This window comes from Anolis carolinensis, chromosome 4 (assembly GCF_035594765.1).
Source record: "Anolis carolinensis isolate JA03-04 chromosome 4, rAnoCar3.1.pri, whole genome shotgun sequence".
In the NCBI taxonomy this organism is placed as follows: Eukaryota; Metazoa; Chordata; class Lepidosauria; order Squamata; family Dactyloidae; genus Anolis; species Anolis carolinensis.
The window spans coordinates 142,899,458-142,921,605 of NC_085844.1; the positions used below are offsets into that span (position 1 = coordinate 142,899,458).

Sequence of the window (22,148 nt, forward strand, 5' to 3'; positions counted from 1 at the left end):
TGTAGAAACTCTCAATACCCCCCTTTCCACACACATGCAGCTAATTAGAGATTCATAATTTTTCATGCACATTGTGTGATATCAGATGATTCCTACCAGATCTCATTTCAAATTCATTGGGTAACAATGAAGAAGGGCCCCATTCTTCCTCACAACTGGCAGAGCACATGCAAAAAGTAGATCCAGCCTTTCTCATCTCCAGTTAAACAGGGGTGGACAAGATGTAGCTAACAGTTATCGTGTAGACTCTGAACCCCAATTTTGCAGCCCACAAAGCTTCTACTATTTCACCAAAATAAATTGCCAGGATTTGGGGGCATTTTTTACCCAAAGCTCCACACAGAAAATACTCCCAAATGCATGAAAATCTGCAACCCCACTCCAGCTTATGCAATACCCAGAACTCCCTGATGTGAGTTGAGTTTTCTGTGTGTAGCTGTAATTTGTGGAGCTCTCTGGGAAGATTTGACTCCTACTACCCCATTCAGTTGCCCATTCCTGAAGGAAAAGGCTGTGGACACGAGTGATGCTTGGTTATTTTAACTCAGCAGCCTGCTGTAACCTAAATAGGCAGTTTGCAGATAAAATTGACTCTAATATGTTGTGATTTGGATGCTACAATAAATAGGAATGTATTAGATTTAATTTTGCTGTCTATTTGTCTAGTAATAGTGAATACTTTTCAATTTGTGCAATCCAAGGATATACCAGTAGACAGAATTCTTTGAAAGAGAGAGTCAATATATGTGTGTTAGAACCTTGTCACTCCTGTCTTTTTTTCAACATGCCCAAAGTATTTGGCATTTTTAAGGCAATATTGGACAATTAGTATCAAGTTCGCTATATTCCATTTTTGGGCAATGAGTTATAATGTGTGGTGGTCTTCCAGCTCTTGGAGTTTCTGGATGAAATGGATGATCTAGAACCCTTTCAATATGCTTTCCGTCCCAGTTATGGAACAGTGACAACTTTGGACACATTGACAGAAGATCTATGATGATAATTGGATAGTGTGTCTCTGTTGGTTTGGCTGGATCTCTCAATGACTTTCCACACCACCAACTATGATATTCTGTGGCACTTTGATAGGACCTCAGGGCATTGTTCTGGGCCCACCCTCGACCAGTTCATTCCACTGGACGCAGAGGCTGTCGATAGGCTCATAGCTGCAGCTAGACCGACCACTTGCTCCCTCGATCCGTGTCCCTCTTGGTTGGTTAAATCCTGCTGGGAGGGATTACGTGACCCGCTGCTGAAGATAATAAACAGCTCCCTTGAGCAAGGAGTCTTTCCAGAGGGATTAAAAGAGGCGGTGGTCTCTCCTCTGCTGAAAAAACCAGATTTAGATCGTTTGGTTCCCTCCAGCTACCGCCCAGTTTCAAATCTTTCATTTCTGGGCAAGGTGATTGAGAGGGCAGTAGTGGTACAGCTGCAGCAGTTCCTAGATGACACAGCCAGACTGGATCCTTTCCAGTCTGGCTTCCGTGCAGGGCATGGGACAGAGACTGTATTGGTTTCCATCACAGATCATCTCCGATGCCAGCTTGACCAGGGCGGGTCGGTGCTGCTTGTGTTATTGGATCTCACAGCAGCATTTGACACAGTCAATCACAATCTTCTGACCCACCGCCTTGTCGTTGCTGGAGTTAGGGGGACAGCTTTAAATTGGCTGGCCTCCTTTCTTCACAACCGTGGACAGCGAATGGAGAGGGGAGGCCTGGTCTCTGAGAGGTTCCCTCTACATTGTGGGGTTCCTCAGGGGGCCATTCTCTCCCCTCTGTTGTTTAACATCTATATGCGACCACTTGCTCAGCTGGTCCGAGATTTCGGGCTTGAGTGTTATCAATATGCTGACGACACTCAGCTTGTGTTAAAGATGGAGGGCTGACCGGCGTCTGTACCTGACAGTTTTCATCAGTGCCTCGAGGCCATTATTGGATGGTTGCATTCCAGTAGATTGAGGGTGAATCCAGCAAAGACGGAGATCCTATGGCTGGGCCGACCGGGCAGTGGGGATATCCAGTTGCCAACCCTGGATGGCGAAGTGCTATGCCCATCTCTACTGGTAAAGAGTCTGGGAGTCCTCTTGGACCCTTCATTGACGATGGAGGCCCAGGTCTCCGCCGTTACCAAAACTGCCTTTTTTCATCTTCGGCAGGCTAGACGGCTAGCCCCCTATCTGTCTAGGGACAACCTGGCTACGGTAATCCATCTCAAGACTGGATTACTGTAACGTCCTTTACATTGGCCTTCCTGTGTCGGTGATCCGGAAGCTCAAATTGGTACAAAATGCAGCTGCCCGGCTCCTTGCGGGAGTCCCGATAAGATGCCACATAACACCAATCTTACAGCAGCTGCACTGGTTACCAATTCAGCACCGGATCACTTTCAAAGTGATGGTGCTTACCTTCAAGGCCTTACATGGTCTAGGGACGATGTACCTGAGGGACCGCCTCACTCCCTACAAACCCCAGAGATCCCTCCGTTCTGAGGACCAAGACCTACTGGAAGTCCCCAGTTTTAAGACTTTGCATCTAACTGCAACTAGACGCAGAGCCTTTTCAGTAGTGGCGCCATCTCTCTGGAACACCTTGCCACCTGAAGTTCGTTCCTTGCAGGACTTGTTGGCCTTCCGCAGGGCATGTAAGACACACCTGTTTTGACAGGCTTTTGAGTTCTGTTGTTGATGTTTTAAAAGGTGCTTTTAGGATGTTTTTAAGATGTTTTTAAAGATGTTTTTAAGATGTTCTTTAAATTGTTGATTTTAGCTGGTTCTTGTAAGCCGCTCTGAGCCCTAGGGGAGTAGCGGCATATAAGTTTGAAAAATAAATAAATAAATAAATAAAATAGTAGCACTGTTCCTCACTGGATATGAATGAAAAAATGGGATGAGCCAAATTTGACCCCTTGGCCATAGGCCTGCATAATCCCTGTAGTCTAGAAATAAAAAATAATATCTGAAAATACTTGAAAGATTGGGTTTTTGGGGTGTTAAGAACCCCTGACAAGGAGAATTCTAAACTGACAAGAATCTTTAGAGTCTGGGCTGATTATGTGCAAAACTTGCACATGGTTCTTTTGTGCTGAAAACAACATCTATGCTGCAGAAAATGCTGTTTTTTCTGAAATACAACCACACATAAATATGACAAAGATGAGTTCTTGTAGAAAGCATTTGAAACTATGTTGCGAGGGAAGATGAGGCTGAAAAAAACTGAAAATAATCTAGACAAGACAGAGATGCTCCTTTTCAATTGAAAAGGAGACAAGGGAATAGGGATTCAATCTGGTCCTGGTTTACACTTCCACTTGCAGCTTGGATGCAGTCCTGAATTGCATCCTGAATCTGGAAGCATAGGTTTTGGCTGTAGGCACAGTTCATTTGCATAGATTAGGTTTGTGCCATTCCTTCAGGCATAAGATTGGTCACAGTAGCTCATGTCTTAGTTACATGTATGTTGGATTAGTTTAACATGCTTTAGGAGTAGCTCCTTTGAAGAATCTTCAGAGAAATCAGCTGACCCAGAGGGCTGTAGCCAAATTGTTAATTGAAGCTGGCTACAAGGAGCACACAACTTCATTGTTGAAATGGTTCCAGCTCCAAAACAAAGTATTGCTTATAACCAATAACACCTTATATGTTTGAGGTACATGTTATTTTATGGACTGTATTCTTCTATACAAATTTGTCTGTGTTTGAAATTACCTGAAGAGGTCCTTTTCTTTATCCCACTACTGCCACCGCTTATCTAATGTTATAATATTGTACATTATTTGACTTAACAGGGATCATTTTTTCTATATTTGACCAACTTTTTCTTTGCTTAATAAATCTTATTCATTATTTTAATAATATGGTGCTTGCATTCACTTTACAACTTGTAAATGTTGCATTCATTAAAATATATCAAACCAGGCATATGCTCCATATAGTTGATTTTAATTAGCATTTAGTCTTATATATTGATGGTCCATGACAGGAATATTGGTTAAATCACCATTATTTCTCAAGTACACTGCATTACTTACAGTGTAACTTGCATTAAACTGTGTCCATTTGTTTTAAAGCAGGTGTTAGTCATGGATGGAATGTTTGTAAAGACACAGGTAGAACAGTGAAGCATGAAGCAATAAATACCATTCCTACTAAAAGAGCCTCTTGGTAGATTAGTTTACTGACTGGCTTGCTTTATCTAAGCTGGCACTGCTGGAAATTATTGACACTGAAGTTGTCTGTACATATCTGCTGAAGTTGTTTAATTTAGATGTAGTGAATATTTGGTCCTTCAAATGTTTTAATATATAAAAACACCTCCAAGTGCAATTCCCATCAGTTGTAGGCAATAGGAATGCCAGTTCAACAGCAATTAGCAGCCACATGCTTTCCTTTGCTGATGTAATCATATTTAAAATATTAAATGTCTCATAAATTCTTATAATGAGGTGGTACAGTCTAACTTATCAGCTACTGAGTGTTATGGTCGAAGGAAGACTTTCAATAAAATCTTACATCATTCTAGAAAATACGTAGGAAAAAACTATGGTGAAGTTCCCATATGAGAACTATATCAATTCACCGCTTCATCGAGGAATTGTTATCTGTCATCAGTGAAAGTGCTGAATAGCATAATGCCAGCTATCATTAGTGAATCATGTTGACAGAGGCCATGTCAACACTGACCAAATAAAGTGGATTCACCTTGCAAACTGCTGCAGGGATTCCACATGATATATGGCTGGATTCACAGAAGAAGTGCTGCTTCTATAAGTGAATTTGAAACACAGAGAAATCAAATTTACTGAAGTGTGGGAAGCTGGATCAGGTTGGATCTGGGCCAATCCTTGTCCAAAAATACTCACAGCTGGCCAGAAAGGCAGCAGCAATGATGACACCCAGGAGAACAGGGTACCAGTGCTGATGCATCTTCTACACATCTGTCTATCTGGACATCTAAAGGGCTTTGGAGTGCTTCCATAATATAGACTCCTCATGATGTAACTGTGGCAGCGCTGAAGCAATTTACTCTGGATAATTTGTATAATACTATCCCTTCCATGTCAAAACAATGCTTTATTTCTATAGTGGCTTAATAGATGAGGAAGTGCCTCTATAAACAATGCACTATCAGGATTCGTCATGATCAGTATGTTCTGTATTCATGCTTATCTTCAATGACCTGCATAGAAAGCAGGGTGTAACACTGACTAAAATAGTGAAACAGCCTAGTTGAGGAAGTCAGCAATGCAGCTAAACACAGTTCTTGATTCCTGGCTCTACATCCCAACATCCCAGGTTTCAGGGGGAAATGTGTGTAAAGGAATGTATGTTTATGGAAAACTGAATGCATTATCAAACAGTTTTTGTTTAAAAATAAAGTAATGTAAACTAATGAGGTTATTAGACAGAACAAATCTATGAACAAATACTTCCAAAGTTGACACTAGTCTGAGTCCCCCAGGGGAGAAGGGCTGGGTAGAAATACTGGAAATAATAAATAGAGACTATCTTGTCCCTTCTTAAGAACTGCCTATTGAAGACCATTTGTAAAAATGGAAATTTCTCCATATAGGGACAGAAATGCTTTTTATTCATGCTATATGCTGTTCAGATACTGGTCACAAATGTGAACATGATAGAAGAATTCTGCAGCTATTGTTCAAGAGGTTTCTTTTTGCTTGAGTCAAATATGTAGCTCCATTTAAAATGAATAACAGTTTCTGATTCCTATGGCTTGTTTCTTCTGATTATTTTTTATTCCTTTAGGTTTTCTGAGTTTCTGGCTCACAGTAGCATGAAATTTAAGTGCACATGCTATACTGAACAAAACTAAGGCCCTTCTTTAAGCGCCAGATAAATCTTCACTATTCCATGCAATTACAACTTCCAATGTACCATGAACAGAAAACCGATTCCTAAAGAACTGCTTAAACATAAGAAATTCAGTTGGTTAAATATATCTACATATTATGCGTTCCTGTAACATACATTTTCCCTCTGTAATTGCTTCATGTAGACTTTATTCCTTCTTGTGAGTTATCATCAGGCTATGCATATGTTAGATAATTAGCTTAGGTGTTTTTTTTTTCCTTTTGTGTGTGTGTATGGATTTTTTTTGTTTGGGAACAATAATGCTGGCATGCTCAAATTGTTTCCCCACATTTCATTTCACTGGTCCCTTGTCTCTGGAGCTCAAGGAAACATCTTTCATTTCTGGTAAAATCTAATCAGTGCTATGAATCTGTACTGCCCCTGGCTTCTAGAAATAGTTATCAATGAAGAAAACTCTAAGGGGCTATAAAGCAGCCCTTTCGAGATTCCATTTTTTCTCCATCTTGTGGTTGGCTTCCTACTTGAACTCACTTAAAATGTAACAGAGCATTCTCAGCAGAACTTGCAATCTTAACCTCTAGTCATTGTTAAAGGTAGTACACAGTAATTTAAAGGGTAATTCAGTGTTTATACTTATAAAGTGCTGTCTTGGTAACATATTGTGTATATGTGTGCCTTCAAGTTGACTGTTAACTTATGTTTAAACCCATTAGAATTTGGTGTCACAGTGGATGATGAAGCAGCTGCTCCCCTGTGGCTGAAATCCTTATTATCCAACATATTCGCTTATCCACCGTTCTGCCGGCCCGTTTATGTTGGATAAATGAGACTCTACTGTACAAACAAATAATAATAAAACAATAAAAAATAAAATACAAAAATACAATAAAAATAATAAAAAACACTAAAAATTAATACAATAAAATACTATAATAATATTATGATATAATACAATGTAATAATAATTATAATTCACTATTATAATTGTATATTTATATTACATGCAATATTACTAATAATATTGCGATATAGTTGTATAATATAATAGATTGTATGTATATATACTTGTAAACCGCCCTGAGTCCCCTTCGGGGTGAGAAAGGCGGTATATAAATGTCGCAAATAAAAATAAATAAATAGTTTCATACAGTTTTCTTAGTCAATAAATAGTCAGGTGGTTTTTCCAGTTCCTTCTTTTGAAATATAGCCTACAGCACCGAATACTCATTGATGATCTTCCATCCAAGTACTAACCAGAGTTGGCCCTGTTCAGCTTTCAGGACCAGGTGGAATCTGGTAATAGAACAGTAATGTGTGGTAGTCCATTTCTGTTACAATAACAAAAGGTTAGTGCCACTAATGTGGTAGTCCATGGACCAGTGCCTGTTACTTGAGCCACTGGCTTCTGGTTTGTAGTTATGAATAATTGTCACCATTGGGACCATATATGGTACCACTCCCTGACACACTAGGATGTACAAAAGCTTTGAAAGCATTGTTTTAAATAACTTTTAAAAAATCATAAAATCCATCAAAGTGATATCCCTCAAAAGAGTGGCTGACATCCTATTATGTACTTATAATGCCAAAAGTTAAGCTTACAATCTTGTAAATTGTTTTGTATTCACATTCACAGTTGTGGCACAATTGTCACAACTACAAATACTTCTAAAACCTACCTTATAAAACAGGCAGGCATACCAACTAAATCAGTTCTGAGGCACTTGTGAGCAGAGCACTAAACAATGACACATCATTCCCCTCATGGAGGAAAGTCATTGTGCAACAAATACCTTGCTGATGGAAGGGGATTATATGCAACATCCTTCAGGGCCCTTCTCTGTAGACCATCTTCACTTGGTATGGTTGGCTGACATTTAAGATGAATTTTAGGGGTTTGGATTGGGAGATAGAACATAGCTCTATCGTCAAAGCATGCTGTTTGTAATCAATATAGGAACTGTCTAATGACATTATACCTTTGGTGCAATAAGGAATCTTTACCCCTTTCAAAACATTCACTGAGATCCTGTATGTGCATACAGGATCTCAGTGAATGTTTTGAAAGGGGTAAAGATTCCTTATTGCACCAAAGGTATAATGTCATTAGACAGTTCCTATATTGATTACAAACAGCAACAGCAGTGGGATTGCCATTACATGAAAAGAAGTATTTTACATAGAAAGTTATTTGTCATGTTATTTCCAATTTCTAATTCTAGGAATTAAAGAGGGGGATCCATTATTATGAGCGTGAAGAGGGGGAGCCAGGAAGACAGTTCCATCTTGTCTCCTATGCCATCAGTTGGAAGCCTTTCCCCGCATCACCAACATGCTCTGGGCCAATATACAATATAATATACGATAATATATCATAATATAATATATTGTACATACTTATAATATTATTATTATAATGTAATACAGTATAATACTACTAATAATACAATATAATGTTAATTATATATATTACATGTAATATTACTAATAGTATTACAGTATAGTGGTATAGTTCAATATAGTAATATTATAGAATGAAACTTTATTGGTGGACACTTCCAGCATGATGTGAACTCTTAGATAAGTGTCCAGTCCACCAATAACGTTTCAGGGGCTGGAGGAAAGGAAGCAAGCATTGGAGGTCCCTTCTTTGATCCAGTTTCTTCCTAGCACACAATAATAGTTCATGAACTACTAGGAACAGCTCTATCTTCATAACCATTGATCCACTATAAGGATGTTTCCCAGATAATTTCAGTCATTCTTCAGCAAAGCCAGTGAAAAACAGGCATAGATGTGGGTGAAACGTCAGGAAATAATGCTTCTGGAACATGGCCGTAAAGCCCGGAAAACTCACAGCAACCCAGTGATTCCGGCCATTAAAGCTTTTGACAACACAATATATAATATCAATTTTTCAAATTATTTTGCACAGCAGAAAAAGACTATATATTTTTCAAAATATAACATTTCTTTCTCTAAGTGTGATCAAGGAAGACTTAGGCAAACAATTTTGTTAGGCATTTTTTTGTTATATTCTGGTTTTCTCTTTACATTCTTCTAATTTAGTTATTTCTTTGTGTGTGTGTATATATATATATGTATATATATATATATAATCACAATCTGTATCCAAAGATCTCAGCTATTTTTTTTAAAAAAAGTTTTTTTTATTGTTTGCCCATTGGGAGGGATATGTATGCTTGAACCAGTTTGTTCAATATATTGTAGTAATTTGCATTGGAATCTGTTGATCCCACATTCATTTCTTTCCAAAGCTGTCTGAAATTGAAGCTCCTGGATTATTTTTATATACAGTGGAGCCAGATTAAATGTACATTAACTGGGATTTTAATGTATTTAGTTGTGGGCATGAGATTATAAATGAAATCATACAAGTGTCTTTTAGTTTTCAGTTAATGAAAGTAACAAAAGAATTGTCAAAGTATTTTTGTTTCATTCTCCTTTTTATTAGACATAATCAAATATGCAGAAAATGATTATAATTGGAGGGAATTGACACAAATGTACCTTTTTCAATAGGAAAATGCAAAAATACACATAAATGGGGGTGGTAGAGGAGTCTTATAACACCCCACACAACTTAGACAAGACAAGACCACTGATGGAATTCTTAGAAAGGTCACTGGAAAAGAAATGGAAAGATGCTTTCATGAGGACTAGATGTGCCAAATCCCTTAAATACCTTGGAAACATTACATACAATTTAGTAATTGCATACACAAATACTGCATACTGCATCCTTCCTTCACATTCTTTCTGGTAAAATTCTATCAGATGGGATGCAATCCTTTTCCTCACTCCTGAAATAAAAAAAGTCTCCTTCTGTTTTTAGCCTGTGTATGACAGCTATTTAAAGGGCAGTGTGGAAACTAGTCAGAAGCATAGAGAAACATCTAGTCAGAACTAGAAACATCATAGTTGCCTTTTGCCCATCCCAGCCACCACATGGCAGTGTCAGAAATATCTCCTCTGCAATGGCCTCAAAAGGACAATTGAGAATTATGTCTCTGTGTGGCTCCCAAAGAATGTTGGCTATAGATATGTCACCATCTGCTCACTCATAACAAATCATGATAACCATATCTAACAAACTAGACCTGATGTGGTCTATCCAATGCAGTTTTCTAAAACAATTCCATCAGGCCTAAAAACTAAGATACCAAGGCCTAAAAACTAAGATACCAAGTTTTTTTTAGTTGTGTTATTTAAAATAATATAAAATAATGCATCATTTTAGAAAAAAACATTGTCAAAAGAAAATGCATGTATCAGGAGAATTGTCCATGGAAACACACAGAAATTCACATGTGGATTTCCCCCCTCCAAACTGCAAACTGGTAAAAAAAATAATTAAATGAATTAAAGACAGAATAGACAAGAAACAGAAGGAAACAGAAATTGACAGATATGTCTATATCAATCACACACAAACCCACAGAAAGGATGGACTTTAATAAAGATCTGTGTGTGATTAACAAAAAAAATTTTAACGGTGCTTGCATAGAACAAAAAATTCAAAATTTAGAATCGCAGTGTATCTTCTCTCTTTTGGGGGGATTTTGACTCATCTGTCATATTCAACATTAACATTTTTAAATGAAGAAATATAGCAAGTAACACAAACATTTACTCTAGGCATGTAATTTGTCATTAAGTTACTTTTTCAATGCAACCATTCGTAATTTCAGCCGTTTCCCCCCTGTCAGATGAGAGCTTTAAACACTTTTTGAAGACTATTTACAATCCACAACTTGTTCTATGAAAATCCCACATGGCTGTTTTGCATAGAAATCACCATTTTTTTCTGCAGAAAACAGCCTTTTCTGTGTGAAAAACATTTAAATGCAAAATGTGAAGAAAATTTCCTGTGAAAAAAATGCTGGGCGGGGGGTGGGTTCAATTATTTGCTATTCGCATTTATAATCATGATACTCTTGACATGATAATAAGTGCCCCCCCCCCCCCCCAACCACCAAATCCACACTCCCTAGCAGGAAAAGGCTGGTCTGGTCTTGCTTTGACTTGTTGATACCACAGAATTCTGTCACTCAGGATGGCTGACTGGCTTTTAAGCTAGATTTTGGGGGTTGAAAAAGGATATTGAGCACAGCTATAACATCTTATTCAAAACTCTAATGTGTTTTTCATCATTATTTTTAAAAATTCTCAGCTGATGAATGCCTTCTGAAATATTCACACAAAAGTTTTAAAATATGAGAAGTCGTTGAACAATACACACACACACACATACACCCCGTTTGTAATCTCACCTGGTTGAGAGAAAATTTGCATGCAGCAATGAGTAATAAGCAAAGATTTACATGCTGGGAGCAATACATTTATTCGGGGATTTCAACAATCCCTTTTTCAAGCTAAGCTGAACAACAACGAACAATGGTCTTTGTATCCCAGAAGTGGAGATTGTTTTTTCTGTGTCCCATCAGTTGCTTGTTTAGGAACAGATCTCATTCTTCTGAATTCCTGGAAAGATAATCACCAATCTATGCCAACCTTAAACAAGCTGGGTTTTGGAGTGCTGTGGAATAAACATATCCTTATTAAAACAAAGATTTCATGCCTATTGCAGTTATAAGAATAATCAGGTTTCACGCTTCATGGGATAAGCCGATTTTTGTTTGCCACATGCAGAGAACTATAGAGTATAGTGTATGCAGTCTACCTCATGCCAAGGCATCTTTTGTCTGTTCACTGTTAGATTGGTAATATTAAGAGTGTTGGGTAAATCTAGCATTTAAAAATAAACAAAACACTGCCTCCAATATACTGAAGACAGTTAAGATAGCTAGACTTCAGTAAATTTACTTTTTGCTTCATCCATAATCTACCTAATCCAGAGAGTTATTGTAAAATAAATGTTCATAACAAATAATATATGAATTCCATTACCATATTTTGCTGTTACTCACTGTTTACATTTTTGGTATTTATTGCAGATGGGTTGAGAATGTCTTCCCATTTCACAGTCCCACCTGCAAGTAGTGAACAGGGGAAAATATTTTTGATGATTCTGAAGAGGAAATAAAGTCAGAAAAAATCATAGGGGGTAAGAAAAATACTATTATAGATAAGCCTCCATTATTTTGTTCTGTTTAAAATTAAAGTCAAACTGACTCTTCCATCTAACACAATCTCTCTTCTTTTTTAAAATGTACCATATTATTTGATACAACAACAAAATCTTCTCCTTATTCTTCTTTTCTAATCACTGTCATTTTATTTGTGGAGAACATTCAAACATGTGATTGTTCCCACTTGCAGTCTGAATCACAGTTAATGATCTTCCAAAATCAACGTCTTACGACTAGCACGTAAGCATTATTTGTCATATCTCCCAAAGTAGTATTCATCCCCCACCCCAAAAAAAGACAAACTATTTGTAACATTTTCATCCCCAAAGTAACTTGGTAAAGACTATCCTGGATATCAACTCCTGACCATTCCTCACACCAGCCCACCAGCAGCTGAAGCCTGTCCTGCTTCTCATCAGGACCAAAGAGGACTGACATTTCTAGCTCTCTCTTGCCAAAAAGCTATGCTAAAGGCATATCTATGCTGACTACTTATCCTAAAAGGGTGGTGAAACAGCACAACTCCAAATTACACACTGAATTGATCTGGGTTGTTTATTAATTTATTTATACCCCACTTTTCAGCCAGAAAGCTTTCAGAGCAACTTATCCTCAGACATACAATCTAAATAGGATTTAATAATAAATAATATGTTATATGTAATAAATATGACGTGATGGAGCTGTGTCTGCCTGGCTGTCTTCCCCTCAGTGGCCATAGGAAATAGGAAGACAGTGAGAGGGACTCTCTCACCAGCTTCAGGGTAAGACACAATAGAGCTGTGTTTGGCTGGCTGCCTCCCACTCAGATCCAGAGCTACATAATGCAGCCTTGAATTACATCAACCAGAGTTGGCGGTTGCTCTGAATTCTCCCGCAGAATCCAGAGCAAACTGCAACTTTGGACTAGTATAAGCGGTTGGGACAGTTCTGAGAGGGAACTGACCACATCTCTTTACATGGCCATCCAGTATTCCCCAGAAACAAATAACTCAGAATATCAAGGGAGATAATCCACAATATCTGCTTTGAACTGGATTATCTGAGTCCACACTGCCATATAATCCAGTTAAATTGGATTTTATACAGGTGTGTGGAAGGGGCCCCAGACTCAGATGGCTCAAGATATGATATATCATTTAACACCCCCCCCCCCCCTCCTGTATTTGTCATTACAGGTGATCAGAGAAGGGAGGAGAAAAAGGGGTGATCTAACTGTGTTACTCTGGAGCAGGCATGGGAAAACTTTGGTTCTCCAGGTGTTTTGGACTTTATTTCCCACAGTTCCTACTAGCTGGTAGGCTGTTAGGAATTGTGGGAATTGAAGTCCAAACCACCTGGAGGGCCAAAGCTTGTCCATGCCTTCTCTGGTGCCTCAGCCAACATATCTCCAAGTGATGGAGTCATCACAGTTTGCAAGACAGATGTATGCACCTTTATGGTGTTGGTCAGTTTTAAAACCTCTTTATAACTCCTCAGGAAGCAAGCAAGAAAACAAGGAAGGAAAGGAAGGTAGAACAGTGGCAAATATATATTTATCTGTCTCCTTTCTGGTGCCTGACAGCATTGCTATTGCTAGAATGTCAATTTCAAAAAGGTTAGCCAATGTAATTTTGGCAGTGCTTCTGCCAGTGCCATTTCTATTTGCAAAGCAATTTCCCCTAGCTCTCCTTATGTCTAACAAACAGCTATAAGAATATGTGCCAGACAGTAAAAGGAAAATTGGTTTCCTGGGAGAATAGCTAATGACCAAATTCTGAATAGGCATGTAATTATATAGGATACCAAATCTCAGCTACACCAATACAGCAGTGTTATAACATTTGGATAGCACAACCTGCTATGACTCCACCAATGGAATCCTGGGTTGTGTAGTTCAGTGCAGAATCAGGAATTTTCTGCTGGAAAGCTTAAATGTACTCAGTCTCACCTTCAACTGCAAAACTAATGTTTTCTAACAGAATTCCAACTACTTTACTATATTACAAATTCCAGATATATTTCTTTTTAAAAAATGGATGTGGGAAGTGATAACTGATAGATTCATTCATGCAATTCAGATGCCTTTGAATGCTTAATTATTTGAAATCTGAAATCAGACTGCCATCTTTATTTCTCTCTAGTTGCTTAATAGGCAGTTGCAATGATAATATTGCAAATAGAAATGTTTACTACATTTGGCCAGCACAGATGATTGAAAATCCATTTGTACCATCTAATATAAAAATTGCCAATTTCTTCATAAAGAAGATGGAAAGAATTTAGGATTTTAAATGAAGGGAAAATTGAAATTGACAGATTACCCATCCTTATTGCGAAGTGCCTGATGTTGACAGTACAAGTGAGTTGCCAGCCTTTTTAAAGGATGAAACAACACATTGCTTGGTGATGAAATAAATCTTACAAGACAGAAATACAAGCTGTCAACATCGAGTACTGAGCAGGAGGTTATAATCTTAATGTCTACCTTTAGGGTAAAGCAAAGAAACTACAGCTTCTTTTAGTATTGTCCTCATGTATTACTTATATGAAGTTATATCAATTATCCAGTTAGCTTCAGCTATCCCTTTTGTAAGGGAAACACTCTAGTACTTCTAAGGAGTTTTATTTGGGAAAGAGTGAAAGTTCTTTTAAAAACAGACTTCTTTTTTAACAAATATCACCCAGATATTGATGCCAAGTGAGGAAAGTTTGTGTGGTTGTTATGGTAAATTTATTGAATGATATGCAGATGATATCACTTTTACGTCAATTAGTGTAGCAGTTACAGCTTCCCTCTCCCTTTGCTTTCCAAAAAGGACCTCTTGACTCCCTAGATAGCAGGAAAGAGTTTCTAAATACTCTGATCACTTCTTTAGTTTTAGATACATTGTACTGGGGATTGGGGAGGGGAAAAGAATTTGTCATGTAATTAAACATTTGCACTGACATTTAATACAAATTTAGATTTCCACAGAACTGATTTCCATAACTAAATTTACCGATTCTGTTTGCCAATTTGGCATTCTCTCATAATGCGTAATGAAATATGAACATAAGAGGCCAGATAGCATTATTGCTTAAAATGTTTTGCTTAAACATGGAATGTGCAGTATGAGGATGGAACTTAAATGGCTATACAGAAGCCTAATATTGCTTCATTTAGATCTAGGAAAATATGCACTCATTGGATCAATAGACATCCTTAGCCATTTAGTAACATGAGAATCAATAGTTACAGAGTTATATCATTCATATTGGCTGATATTCCATTGCATAATATAAGGTAACATTAAACTTAACTGTGGATAATTATCTTCCAATCAAGGACTGAGTATTTTTTGTATAGCTCACTTTAAACATTAAAATGTGCTGTGAAATCATAAAATGATGAAATTATAATTTAGAGGAGACCTCGAGGACCATCTAGCCCAGTGGTTCTCAACCTGTGGGTCCCCAGATGTTTTGGCCTTCAACTCCCAGAAATCCTAAGAGCTGGTAAACTGGCTGGGATTTCTGGGAGTTGTAGTCTAAAACACCTGGGAATCCACAGGTTGAGACCAATGGGCCAGCCCAACCTCTGTCATGCAGGAATATGCAACTAAAGCACCTCTCAGAAATGTTTATCCAATTTATGGTTACAGACCTTGAATAAAGGATAGTACACTATAATAAAAGGAAATTTAATCTAATGTTGAACCGTTATTACAATTAGGAAGTTCTTCCTAATATTTAGTCAGAATATCTTTTTTTACTACTTGAGTCCATTGCTTTGTGCCTTATTCTTTGGAGTAGCAACAAAAATCTTGCTTCTGCTTTTACATGGCATCCTTTCAGATATTAAACTATATCACAAACATGTTTAGCTAACGTTAAAGTAACCATGCAATTGCTAGTACATCTCACTACAGTGAAATGCATGATCTGGCTATAGTTTTGCAAACTATAAAAAGATGAGCTGTCACCTTCATGGACATTTTTAAGTACAATGCAAATCTGGGAGGATTTTTTTTTCTTTTCACAGCTCAAAGCTATATTGAAATCATTCTGGATTTTCCTCCATCCTAACCACACCCTGATTTACTATATAAATGTGTCCTGCTGTCATTACTGGGAATTGTGCGAGGATGGATAGGAATGCCCAATGGAAGGCCACTGCTGGAAATTTATAGTGTCCGTACGGAATCTTTGCCTTATTCAAATCCAGTTTTTGTTGTTTGTTTTAATCCTACATTTCAGGCGATCATTTTATTCCCCAATTTGTCTTCTGAAGTATGTGATCCACTAACCAAAATAAAATTATTCTGGATTGACTTAACCAGTGATGGTGATAGTAACTTGCAGCTGATGTTATAAAATTACAAGCAGCATTAAAGAACTATTTGGATGGAATAACCCAGATGATATGGATTGCTCATCAGGTTTACATTAAAGCATGTAGCCTTTCAAATGTTGTTGGATATCAGATCCCATCATTTCTTGCCATCAGCTGTGCTATATCTGATGAAAAATGTGATGCTCGACTTACCAGGCAGTGAGGCTGTAAGTCTGAGCCATTGCAGTGTGATTTTCCTGGGGTCTCTTGTGGAAAGACTTGCCCTATTGATAGAGAAGAGCCAGTCAATGAATTTAAATCAACCATAAATTCATTGAATTGAAATCCACAAGCATGTGGACAACTTCAACAGAAAGGAAGAAACCATGAAAATGAACAAAATCTGGCTACCAGTATTAAAAAAAAACTCAAAAATCAGAACAGTAAATAAAAAGCAATACTCTGAAAACAGAGGATTTCCAGACATGAATCAACCAAGGGCAGTTAACGACTCTAAACAAAGGATGCCCCAGAGGCAGGAAGAAGACAGCAGATAAGCTTTTCAATGCTAATTAAAGTGATTAACTACGCAACATTCACACTGACCTCTCTCACCCTAGACTTTCCACAGATATATATTAACCTCTTTGCTTAGTTTTCTCCATACCTCACAACCTCTGAGGATGCCTGCCATAGATGTGGGCGAAACGTCAGGAGAGAATGCTTCTGGAACATGGCCACACAGCCCGAAAGACATACAACAACCCCATAAATTCATTGTTGGTGGAATTCCCCCACACAGCTCAGCTGGAGAGAACTGCATATGTTGCCTCCAGTCTGGTTGGGTGAGGTAGTATAAAGTTAGATGCTTTGCCAGGCTGAAGGCAATTCTCTCCAATCTGAGAAACCACATTGTAGTTCTGCTCAGCTGGAACTTCTCATGTCATCTTTAGGGATCTGACCAGATCTGCAGTTTCATTGATTAGCAGGTGTTGGTTTTTTCCTCCAGTTCAGAGCCATGTATGTGCCAAACCTATCTACAACTGAAACCAATTGAAGTTATGGCCTTTTCCTCTCCACTTAGTGTATCTGGTTTGTGGTTTTCTATGCAGAACAGATCTTTCTCATGAACACACAAGTGTGGTCCAATCCAATGTGGTCCAATGCCCCACATTTCCCAACTCTGCCTTAAAGACAACTATAACCCAATTACTTATTCATTTTGTAACAATTTACATAAAAATATGATGTAAGTAAATATTTTGTCAGGAATTATAGCTTTCTTTTAAATTGTTTTGATCTGTATGTTTGTTTGTTTTATATGCTAGTTCTTCAATTGTTTATGCCTTTCTTATGAATAATACTTTTATAAAAGAGTCAAGAATTGCACAGAGAATAAAAATTGCCCTCTGGTGGGCTGAAAAATCTCAGCGGTAGCCATGGCTACCCCCTTTCATATTCTCCCAGATAAATGAATTGCTGCAATTTGTTCCTGTGAGGAAAAAGAAAGCAGTTCACTTTGGGAATGAATTATGATGAGGTGAAAAATCTTCTCAATCCTGAGCAGTCTCTGTTGAGAAGGTCTGGGGAGTTAGCTGCAAGATGAAAGGAGATAAAATGCACTTCACTCACCGCACATGTCTTGTCGATCACTATGATGGGCATTCCACTAACACTGCAATAATATTTTCCAGTTAACAGTTTTTAAATCTTTTTTAAAAATTTTGTAGCATAGGTCCATACTAGCAAAAATAATGTAGGAAGTGACCTTTGAGCAGAATCTGATGAATGCAACCATCTTTTCTTGACAACAGAAGCTGACCTGCTTTACGTAAGAACAATAGATTGGATGCAAGGGACAGTGATCTTTGATTTCTAAAATATTAGGAAAAATAGTGTAATGGTATCTGGACTCTTCTTCAGAATGTTTTAGTACAGTTTCCTTACCATGGTGCATTTTCATAAGTTCTTCTACTGAAGAAACAGAAGAAGGTGGTATTCTGCTAGAAATTCAATATACCCACAACTTTACACAGAGGATGGTGTGGTTGGAGGTATTTAAAATACATGTAAAATCCAAGGACAGTCCTTGTCAGGATCCTGGCTGCAGAGCACCAATAACCTTACACAGAGGCCAGTCTCTATCTAATATCTTTATTAAAGAAATATATAAAATCAATAAAAACAAGTGAAGAATATAGTTCAGAAGCAGACCTTTCAGATAAGGTCAATTATAGTCCAGAAATGCATTGTCCAATATAAGATATTAGAGTTCAAAGTTTTAATCCACTTGACCGAAAAACACACCTTGCCAAGCAATAGTGTGGGGAAACAACAGAGTCTTTAAAGTCCAATGAAGCTTGACAACAAGGCTGGAAAATAACTTGATTCTCGACTAGATCCTTGACTGAAGGCAAGATGAACATGAAGCATGAAACAGAGTCCGTGGTAAAACGTGAGACAAGGCTAGGCTTGAAGCTTGATCCGGGAAGCAAGGAACTGGGATTACGAAGTCCACACACGATCTCTCTCCTCAAGCTGATCAATTGACTCCGCAAAGTATCCCTTGCGCCAAACACCTATATTGGGTCTCGTTTTCCCGCCAACAGAACTCTTTCCCTAGAGAACGAGAAGCGAAACCCAACTCTGTCCAGATGCATGACTCCTTAGAATTTCCCAAGGGAAGCAGACCTAATCAGCCATTTGTTTGGCAGCGATTCTCAGGCTTCTGCGATTAGCCTCCCTGACTCCCCTATCTTTAGTATAATTTTCCCTCCTGGAAAACGGGGGGGAGTTCTGCCCAAGGCCTGTTTGGCTGAATTCTTGAGGGCAAACGTCAACATCCTGCAGGTGAAGAGGCTCCGGCTCTTGCTGAACCGGCGAAAATCCCATGTTTTCCTCTTCGTCTGCTACAATAGTACTAGGAACAGGACTACAAGGCCCATGAGTCATCACAGTCCTACACAAATGCCACGTTAGTATACAGATCATGCTGGTACTTCAATAATCTTGTGAAGGCAGAACACCTTGAGAAAAATTAATGCAACTAAATATATATTAACTGAAAATTATAATAAGATGGTAAAAAAGATTTATATTTGTCCATCCACTAATTTTGTATAACAGAGACAAAATACATCATACTGGTTTTGACACATTAAGAAAATCATTTTCATTCTAAATAGACTGTTTACAGACAAATTTCACTTGGGAAAGAAAACAATTACATGAGAGATAGACAAATATTTTTGAGATAGCTGACTGTCAGATAGATCAACTTCAACAACATTGAGGGACATAATGCTACAAGCAGTAAGATAGTTTAAGAATCAGTGTTGTTTGATGGCACATCTATCCTGACCTGTTATCTTGGGATGGGGTGGGGTGTGGAACAAATCAGCTCCAACGTAGCGGCATGATACATGGAGTTGAATCAAGTTAAGGGGGGCCAAAACCACTCAACACTTTCTTGAACGACATTAAACAAAATTGTAGGATACTCTGAATTCTCCCCTAGAATCCAGATCAAACTGTGACTTTGGATCTGTGTAAGCGATTGAGTGTGCTCCTCGATGGAACAAGCCACAACTATTTTCACAGCCATCTCTCTCTCCCATAACAATGGCCAGTGGACAAGACATGCCTAGTGTTTGTCACTTATCAGCAGGAGTGTTGTCGGTCAGGGTGCCAGGATGATCAGATAAGGGGGGAGATGAGGTGATTTTCCTTGCCCTACATTGCTCTAGTGCCTTGTCCCACATTGGTCTCTCCCCTTTTCCCCAACCCATATTGCTCTAGCACCCCAACCAATGTCACTCCAGGTGATAAGTAACAGACACAACTAGCCATGCTGGGTGCCACTACATCAAAATGGGATGGGAATGGTCAATTTAGACATTTAGTGGTGCCGAACTGGATTCAACACCACTGAATGGTTTTTTAAAATAATAATAATAATAATTTTATCATAAAATAAACATTTTGGTAAGTTGCATTGCCAAATTGAGGTGCACATTAGATTTGATAGTGCACTGCAATTGCATGCATAAACCCAATGTGTGAAAAGGCCTGGAGGAGCCCAGTACTCTGGAGGCTGGACAGGGATGCATGGGGGTACAAAGAAGTTGTTTCTGGTGGGAGCAGTAGTTTGAAGACTCCATGGGCCCACTCTACCCCTCAGACTTAATTCTATTCAGTTCCCAAATGGCTTCATTCATGAGGCCTTCAAAACCTCTCCTTCAGTTTTGAATACCTTGTGAATGAGACCTGTTGGGAATTGACCTCAGCCTGACAGAGGAGCATGACTTCCCAAATGGCCTCATTCATGCTGTCTGCGTCCCTAATGTGCTATGACTGTGCTGCTGAGCACATTAAATTCGAAGGCAAATTCATTTTTTGTAATGTGCACCTTCAAAATTGAGGTGCACATTACAATCAATTGTTCATTATACTCAAAGTATGGTATCACAACATGGAATGAGATGTAGAATGAGAAATACGAATAAAATACCTATCGATAAGTAAAAGTATGTATGTATGTATGTATGTAAGTATGTATGAATGTATGTTTTTCTCTCTGTCTGTACCATAACGTCTGTGATGTCAATGGGTTGAATGGGTTGACTGTTGCTAGGTGAAGGATTGGCTGTTGCTAGGTGAAGTTGTTCTCTGTGATGTCACTGAGAAAGAAAGGTGACATGTCTATGAGGAAAATGGAGGAAAGAAGGAAAAGCCATAAAGAAAACCTGCCCAATGTTGTCTTAGAGATAGTGACGTAGGTCCTTTCAGAGCTGGAGAATGAAGAAAAGGAGGTGGGAAGTGGGGACATTAAGACATTGTAAAGTAGGCCTTTTCAAAGCTGGTTAATAAATAAAAGATATAATTAATCAAATCAATTGCTTTGTCACAGTAACTTTAATGAAATGAATTCAAAATGGTTTGGATGTATACACATTTCATGGATAAATCCTATGGAATAGCAGAATTTTCATCCAAGTATGATGGAATAAAAGCAAAGGTAGTTCATTCCTTTTAAAATGTTTTGATTTGATTCATCAGTTTTTGGAGAATAGCAAAATAGATTAAAATGTTTTGCAGGCCCCCAAAGATGCTTTATTAGAGAGCAAATCCAAAGATTTATGATTTTCAGTTTCATTTTTTGTACTAGCGAGGAAGAGAGAGAATCACTTACACTGAAACATTGGCAGACTAGCAAAAATGGAAAAGGCAATCTCTAATTAAGGAAAATTATAATCAAACTCTTTGTAGAAGCTAGGACAATAGAGGAAAATTATAATGGCTCTTGCATTCCAACAGAGACAAGATAAACAGGAGAAAACTAAACTGGCCAACACACATTTTGGTGTCTAAAACATTAGCCTTGTTTCTGGGTATATTTGGCCTGCTGATTTCAAAAATGGTACAAGTTTTCCCATATCAGCTCTAGTTTTTGAGACACAGAACATATGCCATCTATCAGTCACCAAGGCACAGACAAAAATGTTTTGTTGGTCTGTGCTATCAGTCCTTTTCAACTTGTAGGCAACAACTAGCATGATCTAATGAGAGTTAGTATTACATATTTGGAATGATCTGGAACGTGGAATGCCTTTTTTGAAGGTTGAAGGTTGAAGATGGGAGGAGAACTATACCATTCAAAGTACAGGGGATTAAAATAGTAAGAGCTAAAAGTGCTTATTTGACTGATTATAGCAGTGGTTCTCAACCTGTGGGTCCCCCCAGGTGTTTTGGCCTTCAACTCCCAGAAATCCCAGCCAGTTTACCAGCTGTTAGGATTTCTGGGAGTTGAAGGCCAAACCATCTGGGGACCCACAGGTTGAGAACCACTAGATTATAGTCATTGTTGGATAGTTTCTTAGTTGGGTTGCTGTGAGTTTTTGGGGCTATATGG

At 38.2% G+C, this 22,148-nt stretch overlaps 1 long non-coding RNA gene across 1 annotated transcript; it reads right to left on the minus strand.

The window, feature by feature from the left end:
- Positions 1–10,869: 10,869 nt before the first annotated feature.
- Positions 10,870–20,870, minus strand: LOC134298722 (uncharacterized). Its single transcript, XR_010005812.1, has 4 exons — positions 20,748–20,870; positions 16,451–16,521; positions 11,782–11,844; positions 10,870–11,390 (listed from the first exon to the last, which is right to left on the minus strand). It is a non-coding gene; the product is annotated as an uncharacterized LOC134298722 (long non-coding RNA).
- Between the last annotated feature and the right edge of the window lie 1,278 nt (positions 20,871–22,148).